The following is a 20,446-nucleotide window of genomic DNA, read 5'->3' as shown; positions in this document are numbered from 1 at the left end:
CTATTCATGTCTTTTGTCCATTTTTATATTGGATTATTTGTGTTTTTGGTGTTGAGTTTTATAAGATGCTTATATATTTTGGTTACTAACCCTTTATCAGATATGTCATTTGCAAATATCTTCTCATATTCTGCAAAATTTCTGTTAGTTTTGTTGATTGTTTCCTTTCCTGTGCAGAAGTTTTTATTTTGATGTAGTCCCAATAGTTTATTTTTTATTTTGTTGGCCTTGCCTCAGTAGACATATCTAGAAAGAAGTTGCTATGGTCAACATCAAAGAAGTTATTGCCTGTGTTCTCTTCTAGGATTTTTACAGTTTTACATCTCACATTTAGGTCTTTAATCCATTTTCAATTTATTTTTGTGAATGATATAAGAAAGTGGTTCAGTTTTCCCAATGTCATTTTTTGAAGAGACTCTTTTTCCCATTGTATATTCTTTCTTGCTTTGTCAAAAATTAATTGACCATATAATTGTGGGTTTATTTCTGGGATTTCTATTCTGTTCCATTGATCGATGTATCTATTTTTGTGCCGGTACTGTACAGTTTTGATTACTGGAGGTTTGTAAAATAACTTGAAGTCTGGATTTGTGATGCCTTCACAGCTGTGTTTTTCTTTCTCAGGGTTACATTTGATATTTGGAGTCTTTTGTGGTTCCATACAAATTTTAGGATTGTTTTAGCTCTGTGAAAAATGCTGGTGGTGTTTTGATAGGGATTGCATTAAATGTGTAGATTGCTTTGGATAGAATAGACATTTTAACAATATTTGTTCATCCAAACAATGAAAATGGAATGTCTTTCCATTTGCTTGTGTCATCTTCAATTTCTTTTATCAGTGTTTTATAGTTTTCAGAGTACAGGTCTTTCACTACTTTGGTTAGGTTTACTCCTAGGTATTTTATTATTTTTGGTGCAATTTTATATGTGATGGATTCCTTAATTTCTCTTCTGCTTCATTATGGGTGTATAGAAATGAAACAGACTTCTGTACATTGATTTTTTTTATCCTGTGGCCTTAGTAAATTTGTTTATCAATTCTAGGAGTTTTTGGTGGAGTCCTTTGGGTTTTCTATATACTATAATGTCATCTTCAAATAGGGCAAGTTTTACTTCTTCCTTGCCAATCTGGATGCTTTTTATTTCTTCTTGTTGGCTGACTGCTGTGGTTAGGACTTCCAATACTATGTTGAATAAAAGTGGCCAGAGTGGACATCCTCATTTTGTCCCTGATCTTAGAGGAAAAGCTCTGTCTTTTCCCATTGAGGATGATATTAGCTGTGGATCTTTCATATATGGCCTTTGTTATGTTGAGGAAGTTCCCTCTAAACCTACTTTGTTGAGGATTTTTAATGAATAAATGTTGTGGCTAAATGCTGTTTCTGCATTATTGAAATTATCATATGGTTCTTATCCTTTCTTTTATTGTTATGTACCATGTTGATTGATTTGTGAATTCTGAACCACGCTTGCAACTCAGGAATAAATCCCACTTGATTGTGGTGAATGATTTTTTTAACGTGTTGTTGGATTCAGTTTGCTAGTATTTTCTTGAGGAGCTTTGCATCTTTGTGTATCAGAGATAGTGGCCTGTACTTCTCTTTTTTTGTGGTGTCTTTATCTGGTTTTGGAATGAGGGTAAAGTTGGCTTTAGAGAATGAATTTGAAAGTTTTCCTTCCATTTCTACTTTTTGGAATAGTTTAAGAAGAATAGGTATTTAACTCTTCTTTAAATGTCTGGTAGATTTCCCCTGTGAATCCACCTGGTGTTGGACTTTGTTTTTTATTATTATTCATTCAGTTTCTTTGCTGGCTATCAGTCTGTTCAAGTCTCCTATTTCTTCCTATTTCGGCTTTCGTAGTTTATATGTTTCAAGGAGTTTATCCATTTCTTCCAGATTTCCCAGGTTGTTTACATATAATTTTTCAAAATATTCTCTTACAATAGCTTGTATTTTTGTGGTGTTGGTTGTTATTTCTCCTCTTTCACTTATGATGTTATTCATTTGGGTATTTTCTCTTTTGTTTTTAATGAGTCTGGTTAGAGGTTATTGATTTCATTTTATCAAAGAAACAACTCCAGGTTTCATTGATCTGTTCTGTTGTTTTTTAGTTTCTATATCATTTATTTCTGCTTTACTCTTTATTTTTTCTTTCTGCCAGCTTTAGGCTTTGTTTGTTCTTTTTCTAGCTTGTTTAGGTGTAAGGTTAGGTTGTCAAATAGAGACTTTTCTTGCTTCTTGGGTAGGCTTGTATTGCAATATACTTCCCTCTTAGGGGAACCTTTATTTTCCAGGTTAAGTCATTCATAGTTTAGTATCATGTCACTTAACTTCCACATATTTGTGATCATTCCAGATTTTTTCTGTGGTTAACTTCTAGTTTCATAGAGTTGTGGACAGAAAAGGTGCATGGTATGACGTCAGTCTTCTTTTGTTTGTCAAGGCCTGTTTTGGGGCTAATTTGTGATTTATTTGGGAGAATCTTCTATGTGCACTTGAAAAGAATGTATATTCTGCTGCATTAGGAAGTAATTTTCTGAATATACTTGTTAAGTCTATCTGGTCCAATATGTCACTCAAAGCCATTGTTTCTTTGATGATTTCCTGTTTAGAAAATTTGTCCATTAACATAAGTGGGATGTGAAAATCCCCTACTATTATTGTATTATTATTGATTAGTTCCTTTATGTTTGTTATTGTATTTAGGCACTCCCATGTTGGTTGCATAAATATTTACAACTGTTGTATCTTTTTGCTGGATTGTCCCCTTTATTATTATATAGTGCCCCCCCTTTTTTTTGTCCCTTGTTACAGTCTTTGTTTTAAAGTGTAATTTGTCCAATATAAGTATTGTTACTCTGGCTTTCTTTTGACATCCATTTGCATGATAAATGTTTCCCCATCCTCACATCTTCAATTTGCAGGTGCCTGTAGGTCTAAAATGAGTCTCTTGTGGGTAGCATATAGATAGGTCTTGGTGTTTGTTTGTTTTATCCATTCTGACACCCTATGTCTTTTACTTGGAGTGTTTAGTATATGTATATTCAAAGTAAATATTAATAGATAAATATTTATTGCCATTGTATCACTTGTTTTGTGGTTGTTTTGATTTTCTCTGATCCTTTCTTGTCTTTCTCTCATATTTTGCTGATTTTTCTTTAGTGATAGATTTGGATTTCTCTTTATTCTTTACATGTTTATTGGTGATTTTTGATATATGGTTAGATTAGGCTTGTTAATAACCTCTTCTGTATATAGCAATCTACATTAAATTGATGGTCTTTTAAGTTTGAAACCATTCTTTTCTCCTCTCTCCCCCTGATGTTTTTAAGTGTGTGTTATTATATTATATCCATTTTTTGTGAGTTGCTTGACCAATTTTTTACAGAAATATTCATTTTCACTGCTTTTGTGTTTCCTGCATTTATACTGTCACTTTTGGTGCCTCCTCTCCATTCAGAATCTCCTTTAATATTTCTTGCAGGGTTGGTTTAGGGGTCATGAACTCCCTTAGTTTTTGTTTGTCTGGGAAACTTTTTATCTCTCCTCTTTTGAATGATAGCCTTGCTAGATATAGTATTTCTGGCTGTGTATTTTTCCCATTCAGCACTTGCACTGTATCATGCCACTTTCTTCTGGCCTGCCAAGTTTCTGTTGAGAAATCTTCTGCTAGTCTTCTGGGTTTTCCCCTGTAAGTTAATGATGTCTTTTGTCTTGCTGCTTTTAAGATTTTTTTCTTTATCACTATATTTTGCAACTTTAATTACAATATGTCTTGGTGTAAGCCTGCTTTTGTTAATTTTGATGGGAATTCTCTGTATCTCCTGGATCTGAATGTCTGTTCTTTCCCCATATTAGAGAAGTTTTAAGCTATTACTTCTTCAAGCAAAATTTCTGCCTCCTTTCTCTTCTTCTGGGACGTCTATATATGAATGTTCTTACATTTGATGGAGTCACTGAGTTCCCTCATCTATTCTCTTTTTGCATAATTCTTCTTTCTCTCTTTTGTTCAGCTTCATTTCTTTCCATGAATTTGTCTTCTAGGTCATTAATTTGTTCTGCTTCTTCCAGTCTGCTGTTCATTGCATAAAGCAAGTTTCTAATCTCATTTATTGCACTCTTCATTTCTGATTCTTTTTTTTTTTTAATTTTTTTTTTAATTTTTTTTTCAACGTTTATTTATTTTTGGGACAGAGAGAGACAGAGCATGAACGGGGGAGGGGCAGAGAGAGACGGAGACACAGAATCTGAAACAGGCTCCAGGCTCTGAGCCATCAGCCCAGAGCCCGACGCGGGGCTCGAACTCACGGACCATGAGATCGTGACCTGGCTGAAGTCGGACGCTTAACCGACTGCGCCACCCAGGCGCCCCTCTTCATTTCTGATTCTTTTGAAACTTTTTTGTCTCTGTGGTAAGGATCTCACTGATGTCTTCCATTCTTTTCTCAAGCCCAGTGAGTATCCTTATAACCAGTGTTTTAAATTCTCCATCAGACATGTTACTTATATCTGTTTCATTTAGGTCTCTGGATATGACCTTATCTTGTTCTTTCATTTGGAATAAGTTCCTCTGTCTTCTCATTTTGTCTAAGTCTCTGCTTTCCTCTGTGTGTTAGAAAAGCCAGTTATATCTCTTGCTCCTGACAGTAATGGCTTTATGAAGAAGAGGTAGTGTAGTGACCAGGGCCTGGTGCTTCAGAGAGTGCCTCCAGCGTGTGTTGCGGGCACTGTACTGTTGTATTCTGGCTGCTTTATCGTGTAGGCCAGTTGTCTGCAAAGGCTCTCCTTATCTGCTGTGAGTTGTGTTTGGTCCCTCGTCTGTGGCAAATTTTAACTAGGTTTGGTTTTGTCTGCTTGTGAAATAAGATCTGTCACCACCTGTTTTGGAACTGAGGACCTGCACAACTCTCTTGTTGGGAGACAGTGTGGGCAGGGATCTGTGCTGGTCTTCTGGCAGAGGGGCCTTCCATACTGGAGCTGAAGTAAGTATGACTGAGAAGCGCAGTTCAACTAGAGTACAGGGCATGGGGCTTAGTAAAAGCAAGTTAGGCAGCCAGTTTCTTTATTGTGCTGCTTCCTGCAGGTGGCTCTGTGTTTGTGCTGAGGGGTGAGGGAGGGAAATGGTCCCCACCTAGCTCCTTTGTTCCCAGAGAAGTGTCTCTGAATGCTGCCTTTCTGGGACATGCTATGAGAATAGCAAATAATCTCCCCACTGTGTGCTCCAGGTGCTCTTCAGATTGCTGTTAAAATGCCATATGCCCCAAGGGTTGTTTTTCTACTTTCTCTCCAAGAGCAGTGCAGTGCCCTCTGGACTCTATCTTAGCCAAGGGTACTGACTTCTAAAACTCCAGGCTTTAATCCCCACTAGTTGCAAGAACTCCTGAAATTCAGCCCCTTCATTTTCCAAGCCAATGGCTATGGGGAAACATTCTTGTGCATTCTCCTGTGTACTCGTCTCTCTCTGCCCTTTTCTGTGATCATGGCTCCCTTGCCTCTGCAGCAGTCAGGACTGTTTCTCTCCTAAACCATGTCTTTGTACTTCCAACATTCTTCAATGTGGCCTCTTCTCTTCCTTTACTTGTGGTTTGTTCTGTCAGTCTTCAGGTCAATTTCTGGGGTATTTAGGATGATTTGATAGTTATCTAGTTGTATTTGTGGTACAAGGTGTAATAGGGTCCTCCCATTCTCCAACCATCTTTTTCAATCTCTCTACTAATTTAATTTCTCACTTTGTTCTTTTTTCCATATTGGTTTGGGTATTGTTCTTTATATTTCTATATAAATATTATAATCAGTACATTAATTTCCACTAAGGAATTGGTACTGATGTTCTTTTATCAGGATTACATTAAATCTTTAGATCAAATTGGGGAAAAAATGATATCCTTATAATATTGAGTGTAACTAATGATTATGGTATATCTCTCCATATACTTAAGTCTTTCTTAACTTCTCAAATTGTTTCACAATTTTAATTGTAGATGTCTTTATATGTTTTGTTAGGTTTATTTCTAGATTATGTGATTTTTTTGTATCCTATTTTAAACTGTATAATTTTGGGGGCGCTTGGGTGGCACAGTCGGTTAAGCGTCGGACTTCAGCCAGGTCATGATCTCGCGGTCCGTGAGTTCGAGCCCCGCGTCGGGCTCTGGGCTGATGGCTCAGAGCCTGGAGCCTGTTTCTGATTCTGTGTCTCCCTCTCTCTCTGCCCCTCCCCCGTTCATGCTCTGTCTCTCTCTGTCCCAAAAATAAATAAACGTTGAAAAAAAAACTGTATAATTTTGTATTTTTTATTTTATACCTGTTGCTAGTTATAAAATACGGTTGAATTTTGCATACTGATGTTTCCAGTGAATTGCTACATATTCAAATTAATTAAAACAGTTTATTTGTACATTATTTTTTACTTATATAATCATGCTGTCTCTGAGTAATAATGGTTAATATCTTCCTTTTCAATCTTTATATTTTCATTTCCATTTTTCTCTATGGAACTGGATAGGTCTACAGTTTAATGTTTAATACTAGGGGTGATGGTAGACATTCTTGTCTTATTCTCAACATGGGAGGAAAAACTTTAAACATTTCACCAATCAGTACATTTGCTTCAGTTTTTTTTATTTTTTAATAGAAATCACTTTTCAGACTATAGAATTTCCCCTATATTCCTAGCTTGCTAGGAGATTTTATAATGAATAGAGGATGAATTTAATCATATTTTCATTTAATTATATGATGGAGATTTTTCAATTTATTTACTTTATATTCATAGCTGTGTTTGGCTTTTTTCTTTAATTTTTTAACATTTATTTATTTTTGAAAGACAGAGGGACAGAGCATGAGTGGGGGAGGTGCAGAGAGAGAAACACAGAATCCAAAGCAGGCTCCAGGCTCTGAGCTGTCAGCACAGAGCCTGACGTAGGGCTCAAACCCACAAACCATGAGATTATGACCTGAGATGAAGTCAGCCACTTAACTGACTGAGCCATCCAAGTGCCCCTTGATAGATGTGTTTTTGAAGGTTAAACCAGCATTCCTGACATAAAGTTGACTTAGTTCTGAGATATCATCCATTTCCTATAGCACTAAGTTTTATTGGCTAACATTTTACCTAGGAGTTTTGCATCTATATTCATAAAAGAGACTGGCCTATAAATTTCCTTTCTTGTGATGTACCTGTTGTGTTTTGGTACAAAAAATATACTGGCCTCATAAAATAATAAAATATTCTCTTCTTCAAAAAAATTCTTTCTAGTCTCTGATTTTCTGAAAGATTGGTAATATTCTTTTTATTTATTTGTTTGTTTTAATCATTAAGTAAGCTCTATGCCCAGTGTGGGCCTTGAACTCATGACCCTGAGATCAAAAGTCACATGCTCCACTGACTGAGACAGCCAGGTACCCTGGTAATATTCTTTTTTAAATGTTTAGACAGATTCCCCAATGAAGACATCTGGGCCCAGGGTTGTCTGTGTGAAAGGTTTCTAATTTTAATTAAATTATTTTAATAGATATATGACTAATCATATTTTCTGTTTCTTCTAGTGCCAAGTATGGTAAGTTGTATTTTTATAGAAGTTTTATCTCATAAATTTTACTATTATAAACACCCTATTATGTTTTAATTGATAGTAAATTGTAGTGAATCCTCTTTTTCATTCAATTTTTTGACAATCTTACAAAACTTTACCAACTTATTTCTATAAACAAACAAGTTTTTTGATCTTTGCTATTATACATTTGCTTTCTATTTCATTAATTTTTTTCTTAATATTAAGATAACTGACTTTTTTAAACTTAAAATAATTAGATCATTGAATTTTAGTTTCTTTTTATTTACATACAGTTATGGGTATAAATTTACCACTAGGTATAAATTTACCTCTAAACATAAACTTAGATGTATCCACATGTAATGATATATTGTATTTTTACTATTTGAGGTATTTAAAAAATTTCTATTGTGATTTCTTCATTAACAGCAGTTAGTTGTAATTACGTGATTTTGAAAAATTATTTTCTTTATATATTTTTGTCATTGACTTGTAGTTTAATTCTCCTGTGGTCAGAGGACATCCTATATAATAATTACAGTTTTTTTACATTTATTTACATTTATATTATGACCCTGTATATGATCAGTGTTGGTCTGTGTTTCATGTGCATTTGAAAAAAACAATGTACATTCTTGAGCTATAGAGTATAATGTTCTAAATATGTTAAGTTAGATTTATTAATCATGCTGTTCAAAACTTAATTATTATGCATTCTTTAATGATTTTTAAGTCAGTTGCAGAGAGAGCTCTGTAATAATTTCATTTATTGCAGAATTGTCTACCTTTCTATCAATATTTCCTTGAATTCAAAATCCTTATGGATTCAACCTTTTATTTTGAAATAGTACCTTTCACCTTTGGTAATGCTTCTTGCTTTAAAGATTAATGTGGTAGGCAGAATTCTAAAATGTTCTCCAGGATTCCTGCCTCCCAGGATAATCCTATATAATTCCTGGGCCTGTGAATTTAATAGAGAATATATTGCTCCTATGATAGACTTTAAGAAGGGAGACTATCTGAATGGACCTAACCTGATCACATCATACCTATAATAGGTCTAGAGGTCAAAGGTAAGAGTATTCTGAGATTTGAACATGAGAAGTACTAGATGCATTGTAACTGGCTTGAAAGTAGAGGGAGCCACATGGCAAAGAATGCATGTAATTTCTGGGAGTTTAAGATGGCCCCACTGATGGCCAGCAAGTAAATGGGGATGTTAGTCCTACAATGACAAGGAACTAATTTCTTTTGACAAAAAGAATGTGTTTGGAAGCAAATTCATCTTCCCTCAGAGCCTCCAATGAAAACTCAGCCTGGCTGACCTCTTGATTTCAGTCTCATGATACTTTGAACAGAAATCCCAACTATGCAGTGCCAGATGCCTGACCTATAGAGCTATGAGTTAATAAAAGGATGTTGTTTCAAGTTGCTAAGTTTGTGGTGATTGGTTATGCAGCAATGGAAAACTACTGATACAAGTGATTTATACCAGCATTTTAAATTATTTACATCGTATAATTTTTCATGCATTTACTTTCACAATTTTGCTAGACATATATTTAATGTGTCTCTTGTATGCAGCTTAGAATTTGGTTTTGATTTTTATTCATACTGGCAGTTTTTGTCTTAAAATTGGAGAATTCAGTCCAATTACATAAATACTGCATATTATCAGCATAAATACTGATATATCTGAATTAAACCTACCAACCTTACAATTCTTCTATTTGCCTAACCTACTGTGTCTTCTTTCTCTTTCTTTTCTGTCCTTTTAGGGATTAATCACATTTAAAAACATTCTATTTTATTGGTCTTTGAGTATTATTGTACTTATTATTTTGGTGGTTACCACAAATATTACAAAACTGATCCTTAAATTGTTGAGTCCAAATTAAACTGGTAAATTTATATTTTCCCAGACAAAACAAGAAATGTTAAATGTTTTAGCTCCATTTTCCTCTCCCACCTTTTACAATATTATATTTTTATTTTACATCACGATATTAAAAAATTAAATGTTTTAATATTTATACCAACATATAATATAGTATAAATATAGTATAAAAAGTCAATATTTATTTATATTAATTCCTGCAATTATTTCTTTCCATTTTGCTTATTTAATTTCTGCATTTTAATTGTCTGGGACTATCTTCCTTCTATCTAAAACATTCCCTTTTTTGTTTGCTTTAATTTGTGCAGTTCTGCTGGCAACACTTTCTCAACATTTGAAAAAAATTTCACTTTCATAATTGAAGGATATTTTTGCTAAATATCAAATTCTGTCCTGGTAGTTTTTTATAGCACTATAGATCATTACAATATCTTCTGTTTTCACCATTTCTGTTAAAATATCAACTATTAATCTTATTGTTGCCCCTTTTAAGGTAAAGTGTCTGCATCAAAGAATTTTTTCTTTGTCCTTTGTTTTCATAAGTTTTACTACAGTCTGTGTAGATGGTTTTCTTTATATTCACTCTGCTTTTGGATTTTAGCATTTTTCATATCTCAACAGGAAAATTCTTACCCATTATCACTCAACAATTTATTCTTCTTTATTCTCTTTCTCCTTTTTGTTTGTGTCTCTAATTATGTATATGTTCAATTCTTTACCATGTATCATATCTCATGCTTTCAGTTTCTTTTCCCATCGTGCTTGCATCTAGATATTTTCTATTGATGAGCTTCCAGTTTACTAATCGTCTTTCGGCTGTGACTAAATGCTATTAAATTAATAGATGTAGTTGTTATTTCCAGTTATAATAACTTTAAATTCTACAGTTTACATTTACTCTTATTGTGGTCAAACCATAACATAAAATTTACCATCTTAAACACTAAGTGTATAATGCAGCAGTGTTAACTATGTATACAGTGTTGTGCGGCAGATCTCTAGAACTTTTTCATCTAGCAAAATTGAACCCCACATCCACTGAACAACAGTTCCCTTTTCCCCTCTCTCCCTAGCCCCTAGCAACCACTACCCTAATTTCTGTCTTTATGAATTTGCCTATTCTAGGTACCTTATATAATTGGAATCATGCAGTATTTGTCTTCTTGAGATTAGCTTGTTTCACTGAGCATAATTTCCTTAAGTTTCATCCACATTGTAACATATGACAAGATTTCCTTCTCTTTTTTTAAGGCTGAATTGAATAATCTATCATGTGTAGCACATTTAAAAAATCTATTCATCTTTTGATAGATATTTAGGTTGCCTCCACCTCTATGCTATTGTGAATAATGCTGCAATGAACATATCTCTTTGATATTCTGTTTTCAATTCTTTTGAATATCTAGAAGTGAGATGGCTGGGCTATAAGGTAATTATACTTTTAATATTTGAGGATGCTGTAAACTGTTTGCAATAACATCTGTGCTATTGTACATTCCAACCAACAGTGCACAAAGTTTCCAATTTCTCCACGTGTTTGTTAACACTTGTTATTTTCTGTTTTTGTTTTGTTTTAGAGTGCCAATAAAACAAGTGTAAAGTGATACTGTGATTTTCATTTGCATTTCTCTGATGAGGAGTGATGCTGAACATCTTTTGTATGCTTGTTAGCCATTTGTATATCTTCTTTGGAGATACAGCTATTTAAGTCCTTTGCCCATTTTTAATTGGATTTTTTCTGTTGATTTGTAGGAGTTCTTTATATATTTTGAACATTAACCCTTTATCAGATACATGGTTTGCAAAAACCTTTTCCCATTCTATAGGTGGCCTTTCTCCTCTGTTGATTGTTTTCTTTGCTTCAAAGAGGGTTTTAAGATTGATGTAGTCCCATTTGTCTATTTTTGCTTTTGTTACCTGTGTTTTTGGTGTCACATCCAAGAAATAATTGCCCAATCCAATGTCATGAAGATTTCCCCTATGTTTTCTTTTAGGAGTTTTAAAGTTTCAGGTCTTATATTTAAGTTTTTCAATTTTCAGTTGATTTTGTATATGGTGTAAGGTAAGGATCCAACTTCATTCTTTTGCGTGTGCAAAGACTGTTTTCCCCACATCATTTGTTGGAGACACTATCCTTTCCCCACTGGATAGCTCTGGTACCTTTATCAAAGATTTAACCATATAGAAGACAGTTTATTTATGAGTTCTCTATTCTGTTCCAATGGTCTGTATAAGTCTGCTTTGATTAATTTGTATTATGTTTTAATTATCATGTCTTGAAACCAGAAAGTGTGAAGACTCTAGCTTTGTTTGTCTTCATCAGGATTATTGTGGATATTTGTGGTCCTCTGAGATTCCACATTAATTTTAGGATTTTGTTTCTAGTTTTGCAGGATACACCATGGGGATTTTGATAGTGATTTACTCTGAATCTAGATCACTGTGGGTAGTGTGAACATTTTAACATTTTAACATTTCTGATTCATGAACATGTGGTATCTTTAATTCATGTCTTCTTTAATTTCTTTCTTCAATGTTTGGTAGTTTCATTATACAAGAATTTTGCCTACTTGGTTAAGTTTATTCCTATAAATTCTTTTTCATGCTATTGTAAATGAGATTGTTTTCTTAATTTCCTGTCAAACTGTTCATTATTAGGGTACAGAAATGTAACTGACTTTGTGTATTGATTTTGTATCCCACAAATTTGCTGGATTTTATTTAAAAGTTGGTGTGTGTGTGTGTGTGTAAACTTACAACTTTTCTGCATACAAGATCATGTATTCTACAAATAGATATTCTAATTCTTCTTTTCTGACTCGGGTGCTCTTTATTTTTCTTATCTTACTGTTATGGATGGATTTTCCAGTATTCTGTCAAATAGAAGTTGTAACTGGGCATTCTTCCCTTGGTCCTGATCTTAGAGGGACAACTTCCAGCTTTTCCATCATTGAGTATGATGTTAGCTGTGTGCTTTTCATATATGACCTTTATTATGGTGGGACAATTTCCTTTTATTACTAGTTTGTTGATTTTTTTTTATCCTAAAAGGGTGTTGAATTTTGTCAAATGCAATTTTCTGTATCACCTGAAATGACTGTGTGCTTTTTGTCCTTTATCCTATTAATGTGGTTTATCACAGTGATTGATTTTCATATGTTGAACCATCCTTGCATCCCAAGGATAAGTCCTACTTCGTCATGATGTATAATCCTTAAATGTGTAGCTGAATTCAGTTTGCTAGTATTTTGTTGAGGATTTTTGCATTGATATTCCTTGGGGATATTGGTCTGTAGTTTCTTTTCCTGGTAGTATCTTTGTTTGATTTTTGTATCAAGATAATGCTGACCTCATAAATGGGTTTGAAAGTGTTCCCTCCTTTCACTTTTTCCAAAGAGTTTGAGAAGGACTGGTGTTAATTCTTCTTTAAATGTTAGGTAGAGTTGTCTAGAGAAGGCATCTAGTCCTAACTTTTCTTTGTTGATTTCATTTATTTATTTTTTTATTATTATTACTCAGTCTTCTTGCTGGTTTATAGGCATGTTCAGATCTTTTTATGTCTTCATGATTCAGTCTTCATAATTTGGATAAATTTCTGGAAACATACATTTCTTCTAGATTACCCAGTTTGTTAGCATATAATTGTTCAGAGTAGTCTCTCATGAACGTTTTAATTTCTGCAGCATCAATTGCAATGTCTCCTCTTTCATTTCCAGTACTCGTTGAGTCTTCTCTCTTTTTTCTTAGTCTATCTACAGCTTTGTCAATTTTGTTGATCTTTTAAGAAATAATTTTTCAATATCTTTACTGTTTTTCAATTTGTGATATCATTTTTATTTCTGCTATAATATTTTCTTCCTTCTGTTAACTTCAAGTTTAGTTTTTTTCTTCTTTTTCTTATCTCTTGAGGTGTACAGTTAGATTGTTGATTTGACATCTTAACATCAGCATTTTCTAGTATAAAGTTCATACAGGTTTACTTATAAATCTCTTAGCAGTGCTTTTGCTGAATCCCATGTTTTGGTATATCGTATTTTTATTTTCATTGTCTCAAGATATTTTTCAATCTCCTTGTGATTTTTTTTTAAATTTTTTTTTTCAACGTTTATTTATTTTTGGGACAGAGAGAGACAGAGCATGAACGGGGGAGGGGCAGGGAGAGAGGGAGACACAGAATCGGAAACAGGCTCCAGGCTCTGAGCCATCAGCCCAGAGCCCGACGCGGGGCTCAAACTCACGGACCGCGAGATCGTGACCTGGCTGAAGTCGGACGCTTAACCGACTGTGCCACCCAGGCGCCCCATGATTTATTTTTTGACTTATTGGTTGTTCAAGAGAGTGTTGCTTACTTTCCACATATTTGTGGATTTTCCAGTTTTCCTTTCACTGTTGATTTCTAGTTTCATTTCATTATGGTTGTAAAAGATAGTGTTATAATTTCAATCTTTAATTTGTTAAGACTTATTTTGTGACCTAACATGTGATCTATATTGGAGAATGTTTCATGTGTAATTGAGAATAATATGTATCCTACTGTTGTTGAATGAAGTGTTTTGTACATGTCTGCTAGTTCCACTAGCAGATCTATTAATTAGTAAAAGGGGGGTGTTGGAATCTCCTATTTTTGTTATTGCCTCTTCCTCCCTTTAATTCTTTCAATGTTTGCTTTATATATTTGGGTGATCTGGTACTAGGTACATATGTATTTTACAACATTTATGTCTTTCCGATGTACTTGCCTCCTATGACAATTTTTTATTAAAGTATGGTCATTCTTGCCTGCTTTTGGATAGACATTGCATGGATATATTTATCTATCCTTTCACTTTCAGCCTATGTGTATCCTTATACCTAAAGTGAATTTCATGTAGACAGCACATACTTGGATCTTTTTTGTTTTCTAATCCATGCAACCACTTGATTTGGGAATTTAATTGATTTACGTTTAAAGAAATTACTGACGGGAAAGGATTTACTATTGCCATTTTAAAATTGTTTTCTGTGTATCTTGTATTTATTTTGTCCTACATTTTCTCTTCTTGCCTTCCTTTGCATCTCATTGACTTTTGTAGTGACATGCTTTAATTCCATTCCTATTTTCTTTTGTGCATATTCTATAGGTATTTTCTTTGTGATTACCATGTACATCACATAAAATATTTTATAGTTATGCCAATCTGTTAAAAAATGATACCAAGTTAGTGGTGTCTAGGTGGCTCAGTCAGTTAAGCATCCAGCTCTTGATTTCAGCTCAGGTCGTGATCTCACAGTTGTGAGATGGAGCTCCATGTCAGGCCATGTGCTGAGTGTGGAGCCTGCTTAAGATTCTCCCTCTCTCTCCCTCTGCCCCTCTCCCCTGCTTGCGCTATCAAAAAAAAAAAAAAGTGATACCAACTTCATTTGCATTAAAAAATTCTACTCCTTTACAACTCCCCCTTCACTTTGTTATTAATGTCACAAATTACATCTGTTTATATTTTGTAACTATTAATATAGTTTTATATACTTTATTTTTTTTTCACCATGGTAAATTTAATTTTTAATCCCCATCACCTATTTTACCCATCCCCCTTCCCTCCTCCCCTCTGGTAACTATCAGTTTTTTCTCTATAGTTAAAAGTCTGTTTCTTGGTTTCTCTCTCTTTTCTCCTTTGCTAGTTTTTTCCTTTAAATTCCACATATGAGTGAACTCATGTGGTATTTGTCTTTCTCGAACTTGTTTCACTTAGCATTATCCTAACTCTATCCATGTTGTTGCTAATGGCAAGATTTCATTATTTCTTATGACTGAATGATACTCCATTGTATGTGTGTGTGTGTGTATATATATATATGTATATATATATATATATGTGTCTATTGATAGATGAATGGATAAAGAAGTTGTTGAGATATACATATATATATCTGTATATATATACATATATATATGTATATACATATATACATATATATATATACATATATACATATATATACTTTTTTATCCATTCATCTATCAATAGACACTTAAGCTGCTTCCACATTTTGGCTATTGTAAATAATGCTGTAAAAACAGGTGTACATGTATCCCTTGTATTAATGTTTTTGCATTTTGGAGAAATATCCAGTAGTGTGACTACTGGATCATAGGGTAGTTCTATTTCTAATTTTTTGAGGTAACTCCAAACTATTTTCCACAGTGGCTGCATCAATTTGCATGCTCTCCAATAGTGCCTGAGGGTTCCTTTTTCTCCACATCCTTGCCAACATATTTTGTTTCTTGTGTTTTTCATTTTGGTCATTCTGACAGGTGTGAGGTGATAGCTCATTGTAGTTCTGATTTGTATTTCCCTGATGATGAGTAATTTTGAGCATCTTTTCATGTGTGTGTGTTGGTCATCTGTATGTTTTCTTTCAAGAAATGTCTATTCATATCTTCAGCACATTTTTAATTGGGTTATTTATTTTGGCAGTATTGAGTTATATCTGTTCTTTGTATACTTTGGATACTAATCCTTTTATTGAATAGGTCATTTGCAAATATGTTCTCCCATTCTGTAGGTTGTCTTTTAGTTTTATTGATTGTTTCCTTTACTATGCAGAAACTTTTTATTTTTATATAATCCCAATAGTTTTGATTTTGTTTCCCTCATCTCAGGAGACATATCTAGAAAAATCTGAAAATCTGCTATGGCTGAGGTCAGAGAGATTACTGCCTGTGCTCTCTTCAAAGATTGTTATGGTTTCAGGTCTCACATTTAGGTCTTTATTCTTAGTTTATTTTTGTGTATGGTGAAAAAAAAAGTGGTCCAATTTCATTCTTTTGCACATGGCTGTCCAGTTTCCCCAATACCATTTTTGAAGACTGTCATTTTCTCATTGTATATTCATTCATTCTTTCTTTATTGAAGATTAAGTGACCATATAATTGTGGGTTTATTTCTTTTTCTTTCTTTTTTTTAATTTTCTTTTTCATGATTGCTTTGGGTATTCAAGGTCTTTTGTGGTTCCATACAAATTATCTGATTGTTTCTTCTAGCTCTGAAAAATGCTATTGATATTTTGATAGGGATTTCATTAAACATGTAGATTACTTTGGGTAGTGTACATGCTTTAACAATATTTGCTCTTCCAACTCTTCCAATCCATGAGCATGGAATGTCTTTCCATTTCTTTGTGTCATCTTGAATTTCCTTCATCAGTGTTTCATAGTTTTCAGAGTACAGGGCTTTTACCACTGTGGCTAAGTTTATTCCTAGATATTTTATTGTTTTTGATGTAATTATAAATGGGATTATTTTCTTCATTTCCCTTTCTACTGCTTCATTATTAGCATATAGGACTGGAATAGGTTTCTGTACAGATATTGTTTCCTGTGACTTTACTGAATTCATTTATCAGTTGTAGTAATTTATTGCTGGAGTCTTTCAGGTTTTCTATGTACAGTATCATGGCATCTGCAAATAGTGAGTTTTACTTCTTACCATTTTGGATTATTTTATTTCTTTTTTTTGTCTGATTGCTGTGGCTAGGACTTCCAGTACTTTATTGAATAAAAGTGGTGAGAGTAGACATTCTTGTCTTGTTCCTGATCTTAGAGGAAAAGCTCCCAATTTTTTTCCATGAGTATGATGTTGGATGAGGGTTTTTCATATAACGCCTTTATTATGTTGAGGTATATTCCCTCTGGACCTACTTATCAGAGGGTTTTTATCATGAATGGATGTTGTACTTCATCAAATGCTTTTTCTGCATCTATTGAAATGATGGTTTTATTCCCTTCTTTTACTCATTTAGTTTTATACAGTTTTTTTTAAATGCTTTTATCTCCTAAATTGTAAACTTGAATTTAAACTTATTTATATATCACCACTACAACATTACAGGATTATGTTTCTGTCTATATATTTTCTTATGCTTTCATTTTGTTCTCTAGTGTTCATTTTAACTTGAAGAACTCTCTTTAGCAGTTTTAGTAAGGCAGGTATATTGGTGATAAACATTCTCAGCTTTTGTTTATGTTAGAAGGTCTTTATTTCTCCATTTTTGAAGTAGTTTTCCAGTTACAGTATTCAGGGCTGGGTGTTTTTTTCTGTTTGTTTGTTTTTTACTTCTCACACTTTGAATGTATCAACCCACTCCCTTCTAGACTAAAATGTTTCTGTGGAGAAATCCAGATTATCTTATGGAGTTTCCATATGCATAATGAGTAGCTTTTCTGTTGCTGCTTTCAAGATTATTTGTTTGTGTTTGGTTCATTTGACTATGATGTATATCATTGTGGGCCTCTTCGTGTTCAACTTCATTGGAATATTTGAATGCAAATGTTTATTTACTTAGATTTTGGAATTTTTTTACCATTATTTTGTCACATAAGTTCTCTGTCCCCTTCTCGCTCTCTTCTCCTTTTGGGACCACCATAATGCTTATATTGATCTGCTTCATGGTATTCTCTAAGTCCTTTAGGCATTTGTTTTATTTCTCTCATTTGATAATTTCATATTACCTATCTTCAAGTTTGATGATTCTTTCTACATATTAAGTCTTCTATTGATCCCTCCCTTTAATAAAAATTTTCAATTCAGTATTTTTTTTCCCAAACTCCTTTTTGGTTGTTTCTGTGTCTTTACTGATATTCCCATTTCATTCATTCATCATTTTCCTAATTTTGTTTAGCCTAAACATGTACTCTTACAGTGCATTGAGTTTAAGAAAATTATTCTGAACTGTCAGTTAATTCACAGATATCCATTTCCTTAGGATCAGTTGTTTTTTGGAGAGTGTTTTTGTTCCTTTGGGCTATATTTCACTATTTCTTTGTGTTTATTATTTTTTGTTGTGAATTTAGCATTTGAAAATGTAGCCACCTCTTATGGGCTGGCTTTGTACAGGGGCGAATTTTCACCCATCGGCCCATGTAGAGATCCTAGGGGCTTCTCGAACCTTTAATGAGGATGTGTCTTTTTTGGGCTGTGTGTAATAATTTCCCAATTATAGAAGTTTCTGGTTTCTTTACGAGTGGCTTGCAGTCTCTTGCTCCCTCTACAGTCTGTTGGCAGCATTGCAAGTTTTTTGGTGCTTCAACAAACACTGAGCGTTTTTGTTGTTGTTGTTCTCTGCTGCCCCCAGGGATCCATCTTTCATCAGTACCATAGTTTGTCTCACCTGTCAATCTCCAAGGGATCCCCCTGAAAAGCAGGAACGTTGAATGTACAGTCTGTTCTTCTATTTCCCTCTCATGAAAGAAGATGCAGGTTGGACCTTCCTCTTGAACACAAGCTGTGACAATTTGGAGGAGGAGCTCACACAGTTGAAATGAAATGAAATGGCTGTGGCTATTTTAGGCTTTGAACTTGCCTGGAGTACTATTATTTCCTAACTAATCTCTGGGTTTTCGTGAAGGCTTTTTGAAACATATATTGTTGTTACATCAGTGTTTCTGGGCTCCCTATTCTGACATCTTTCTGATGTCACTCTCCACTGATTACTTTATAGAGTATTTTCCCATCACTTTTCTCCCAATCTGACTATACTATTGTATTTGAAGTAAGTGTATTGTAAACAGCATATAGTTGGGCCATGTGTTTTTTTTTTATATATATTTTTTTCAACGTTTATTTATTTTTGGGACAGAGAGAGAGCATGAACGGGGGAGGGGCAGAGAGAGAGGGAGACACAGAATCGGAAACAGGCTCCAGGCTCTGAGCCATCAGCCCAGAGCCTGACGCGGGGCTCGAACTCACGGACCACGAGATCGTGACCTGGCTGAAGTCGGATGCTTAACCGACTGCGCCACCCAGGCGCCCCAGTTGGGTCATGTTTTTAATCCACTCTGCCAATTTGTGCATTTGAATTGGTGTACTCAGATCATTTATATTTAATATCATTGATATGTTAGGGCTTCAGTCTTTTTTTTCACTGTTTGTTTCCCCCTACCTTTCTATGGATTACTTCAGTTATACATCCATTTGATGTATGAATAATGTTTTTGAGTGTATCTTTGCACATATTTTTAATGGCTGTTTTAGGTATTACATTATATATTTATAACTGGTGTCATCATACTACCATTTTGAGGTAAGTATAAAAACCTTATCTCCTTTTTACTTCCCTTTATCCTCTTGCATTTGTAATTGTCTTCAATATTTCCTCTAAGATATATTTATTAGGTATAGGATTCTGGATTGCCAGTTGTTTTATTTCAGCACTTAAAAGAGATCAGATTTTCTTCTGGCCTTCATAGTTTCTGATGAAAAATCCACTGTCATGCATTTGGTTTTGCACTATCAGAAAGGTGTCATTTCTCTTATTTTCATGATTTTTACTTGGTGTTTAGTGTTCATAAGTTTGACTATGATGTGTTCTTTCAGCTTCTGGAATCTAGAGGCTCAAGTATGTTGTCAAAATTAGGAAGTTTTCAGCTATCGTTCCTTATGTAATTTTTCGGTCCTGTTTTCTTCTTTCCTTCCTCACTGGACTTGTCTTGACACAAGAGGAGGAAAGTGTGTGGCTCATTACTGTTGGGCAGTGGTTGAAATTATGGTTCCCCACATTATCTCTAACACCACATGTGATGGGTTTCATTACCACCCAGAAGGGTTAAAAGTTCTAGCCCCCTACTCAGCTCAATGTCAGAAACTGATGCTCCCCACTCGGCCTCTGCATAGTTTTTTTCTGTTGTGGTTAGCTAGAATAAAGAGATTATTTTTTAACAGTTTTCTGTCTTGATAGGTTGCCCCTTACATCATCCTTTGAGTAGACAGTGCTTTTATTGGACTTTTTGTTTAGTCTGTGCCCACTGGCAGTTCCAAGTTGCCAGCTTCTTCAACTCCAATTCTGAGATAACAAAGCAAAAAGGAAACCTAGGAAACTCACCACCATGTCATTTCTTGGGTGTTGGGGGGGCCCTAACCAGCCTCGCTTCTCTCCATCTTTTCCAATCATCTTATGTTTGTTTAAAATATTGGGGTGCCTGGGTGGCTCATGTCCAACTCTTGGTTTTGGCTCAGCTC

The 20,446-nt window shown here is 34.2% G+C and overlaps 1 protein-coding gene across 5 annotated transcripts in view; it reads right to left on the bottom strand.

Moving 5' to 3' along the window:
- The window catches only part of STXBP5L (syntaxin binding protein 5L), a 399,447-nt gene that overhangs the window by 141,104 nt on the left and 237,897 nt on the right, over window positions 1-20,446 (bottom strand). The window lies entirely within an intron of this gene.

This window comes from Prionailurus bengalensis, chromosome C2, assembly GCF_016509475.1.
Source record: "Prionailurus bengalensis isolate Pbe53 chromosome C2, Fcat_Pben_1.1_paternal_pri, whole genome shotgun sequence".
Lineage (NCBI taxonomy): Eukaryota > Metazoa > Chordata > Mammalia > Carnivora > Felidae > Prionailurus > Prionailurus bengalensis.
The sequence above is the reverse complement of the archived record's forward strand: the minus strand, read 5'-3'. Positions and strand labels throughout refer to the sequence as shown.